Below are 3,646 nucleotides of genomic sequence, written 5' to 3'. Positions count from 1 at the left end.
TCGTTAAAGTTCTGTAAACCAAGAGTGGGACCCGGCCTGGGAGCCGGGGACGCTCTAGGCTGCCGGGAGCTGTTCGATGCCCGGGCTGGGCTGAGGCGGCGCCGTACAGTGAGGCGCAGGTAGTTAAACAGATTATGGCATCTGAAAACCGCAATGTTAAAAGAAGGAACTTTCGTAATAATATTGAGGATCATTCCACTGATCTTCCTAGAAAAAGGATATCTAATTTCACTAAGAAGAACATAATGGAGGTTAAGAAATCTCCAAAACAGTTGGCTGTTTACATAAATGGAAAAAAATCAGTCCCCTAGAAGCGGGCGCTGTGACATGGCAAATAAAGAAAATGAGCCTGCTTGTGCAGGCCTCTTGCCTGAACAATTTCCTCAGGACAGTCGGACGTATGTGGCTAGCTCCAGTGACTCCGGTTCTTCTCAGACAGAGGCCCATCATCAAAATACAGTGGGTTTTTCTCTGAGGTTTCTCAGGACCATGAAACAATGGCGCAAGTTTTGTTCAGAAGGAATTTGAGATTGAATGTAGCTTTAACTTTCTGGACAAAGAGAAGTAGAAGTGAACTTGTAGCTTATTTGGTAAGAACAGAAGACCTTGGAGTTGTGGTAGATTGCCTTCTGGGCTCACCCATAGTTTGTAGGAAGAAAAACAGTATATCTCACTTGGCTGCTGTGTAGATTTATTGCCTCTAGTAAAGTCATTACTTAAAAGCAAATTTGAAGAATATGTCATAGTTGGTTTAAACAGATTTCAAGCAGTAATAAAAAGGTGGTGGTCAAAACTATCATCCAAAACAGAAATTATAGACGATAGAAATATTCAGATTTTAAAACAACAATTAAGTAGATTGTGGGAACAGGAAAACCGTGTTACTTTGGTTCCAGGCTGTACTGGTAATATAGCTAAGGATGTAAAGTTTCTTTATTTCTATTTTTTTTGGTACCGGGAATTGCACTCAGGACCTTATACTTGCCAGGCACACACTTACTCCACTGAGCTATATCCCCAGCCCTAGCTAAGGATGTAGATGCTTATTTATTGCAGTTGCATTGAGAGATTTCATCTACTAAAATTTTCTTATTTAAACACAACCCTGGATCATATGATTTCCAACTCTGAACTGTGGGGGAAATCAAAACAATTCTTTTCTTTTAAAAATCCACATAATGAAATCCCTAATGAAATCCTAATATTCTACTTCACATTGAGGTGGAAAAATATCTGAAAGGAGCAGCTTCAACTTCAATGAGGTGAAAGTGCACCATGAAGATTGTTCGTCTTTGCTGCATTTGGGACTTACGGTTATGTAGTAACATTATTTAAGAACTACTGGGCTTTAATGCAGTCCTGCATTAGAATATAATTTACACTATGTGAAAAAAGAAGACAGGACTTATTACTAGGAATCACAGAGACCAATCGTGGATTTTTTGGTATGTTTTATATAAAAAAGTCACCTAAATGTATGAAGCTATTTTCCTATGTTGAAGAGACTTTCAAAGTTTAAAACGTCATAGTAAATAATCAATATTAAAATTTTGTGCACACTAAGATACTGTGTTTACAAAATGTCTTATTAATAAGCCAATGTGTTATGATACCAATATCTTCTTGCTTAAAAAAAATTAGAACCAACAATGCTTCTGGAGTGATAAAATCATGGAATTAAATCAGGGGTTTACATTCATGTAGAATGTTTTTGTTAAAACATATTTCACACTATTTTTGATATGTGAGAATATTGTCAATATCTCTGATTTTTTTTGCCAGAATTTTCATGTCATGTCTGTATGTGTTATTGCTGTGTAAAGAAAAAGGGGAATATATATTTGTATGAATGTTTAAGTGGAAATGTCCACGGAGTTGGCTAATTTGTATTCACTTTTTACTATGTATAGATTTGTCATTTTTTCATTTCTGTATCATTTAAACTTCACTGGAGTAAACTCGCTAAATATTTCTAAAAAGAAATAAAATAAAGTTCTCCAAACCTACTGCTGTCTAACTTCGGACCTGTACTGTCAAACACATGTTGAGCGTGTGTTGTGAGATCACTGACAACAGCAGCGTATTTGGAAGGGGAAAGATTTGGTTTCTAGTTCTGACTATTACTTGTTTTTCCCAAAGTTAATTGCCTTCAATTTTTCTTACATAAAATATAGAGACTGATAAAACCTTTTTCTTGTTCCCTCCAGTTTGCTAACGAGGATGAAAATATTAAAAATTATGGACACTGTGAAATAGGCACCAAATATTAAGTAATTTAATAGAGAGTTTTGAGTAACTTCACCCAATATGCAACTGATAAATATTTCTTAGTTACAAAGAAGGATCTGCATCCCCAAATTCACTGCAGTATTGTTCATGACAGTTGTTTGAGACATGGAACTAAGTGTCTATCAGTGGATGAATGGATAAAAAACAGTGATACATCTATGCAACAGAATACTTACCTTTTAAAAGATGGAAATGTTGACATTTGCAATAACATAACTGAACCTGGATTGAGTGTGGGAAAAACCAGCTGTGAAAAACGTGGAAAGGGAACAGAAGAAAATTATGTAACTCGGAAATGAAGAGCAATGCCATCCTTGGTTTGAGTAAAAGCATTATCATATGAAAGTAAAAAATAAAGTATTTTGGAATTTGTGGGATAAATGCTACACTAAAAATGAGAACACATTTTCTAAATATATTCTTTTTGCCTCATTTTTTACTATCACTACCACATATTTAGCAAAATATTCTTTCTCTAAATTAAAGCTTCATTGTTTTTCATAGCTGATCATTCTCCATCCAAATTAATGGAGTTCATATAAGAAGTTAAAAATGTTGCTTAGCCTTTGAAGCCTTTCATTTAGTTTGGTAGTTATTGTGTTACTTGTAATATAAAAATGATAGTATTTTATTTAGTTAAAATTTTATTCATTTGCTGACTTTTGCAGCAAGTCAGAAAGCTGTCAGATTTACATTTGGCTTATGACCAGTAGAGGATAAAATACAAAAAATCTTATGAGAGTAGTTAAGCATAATTTGATGCAGTACTTTGATGTAAGAAACATTATAATAGTAGCAGTTTTCATCTGGACCTTAACATAACTTTGTTGACCACTAAATATAGGTATTCATAATTTACCTGATTTTTTCATGCTTGGTCTTGATTTTCATCTTCAAATGCACAGAATTAAAGAAAACAATGTGTGTCTCAGGATACAGTCAAATCATTCTTCTATGCATGACCTTCTTTTTTTACATCTATCATTATTATAGGAAGTCCGTCATGAAGAGCTAAGCTATTATAATAACTGGCATCAAATTAAATGGTTTCTGTTCTGTACCACCACTTTCCTGCACTTTTCTCTTTGATGAAGCATGATCCTCAAGCCCATATTTTTTCCTCTCTTACTTGCCCTCTTTTTCTTTTAATACAGTTTTATTAGTACTCTTAAACAGCATTAAAACCTATTCTTCAATAAAGTGTCATGCTGGGCATGTAATCTTTTGGGACTTATATTTAACTTAATGTCATATTGCTAAGATTTGTCTATACTGTTGTATATTGCTATAGTTAATTAAAGTTAATTTCAGGAATGTTGACTTTCATTGTTTGAACATACTATTTTTTCCTCTTCAA

At 34.1% G+C, this 3,646-nt stretch overlaps 1 pseudogene; it reads left to right on the top strand.

Moving 5' to 3' along the window:
- The first annotated feature begins 288 nt into the window (after positions 1 to 288).
- Positions 289 to 1,065, top strand: LOC102011889 (annotated as a pseudogene).
- The last annotated feature ends 2,581 nt before the right edge of the window (positions 1,066 to 3,646 follow it).

Source organism: Chinchilla lanigera, unplaced genomic scaffold, assembly GCF_000276665.1.
Source record: "Chinchilla lanigera isolate Chin_1 unplaced genomic scaffold, ChiLan1.0 scaffold00025, whole genome shotgun sequence".
In the NCBI taxonomy this organism is placed as follows: domain Eukaryota; kingdom Metazoa; phylum Chordata; class Mammalia; order Rodentia; family Chinchillidae; genus Chinchilla; species Chinchilla lanigera.
Note: the sequence above shows the minus strand (reverse complement) of the source record. Positions and strands in the feature narration are given on the sequence as shown.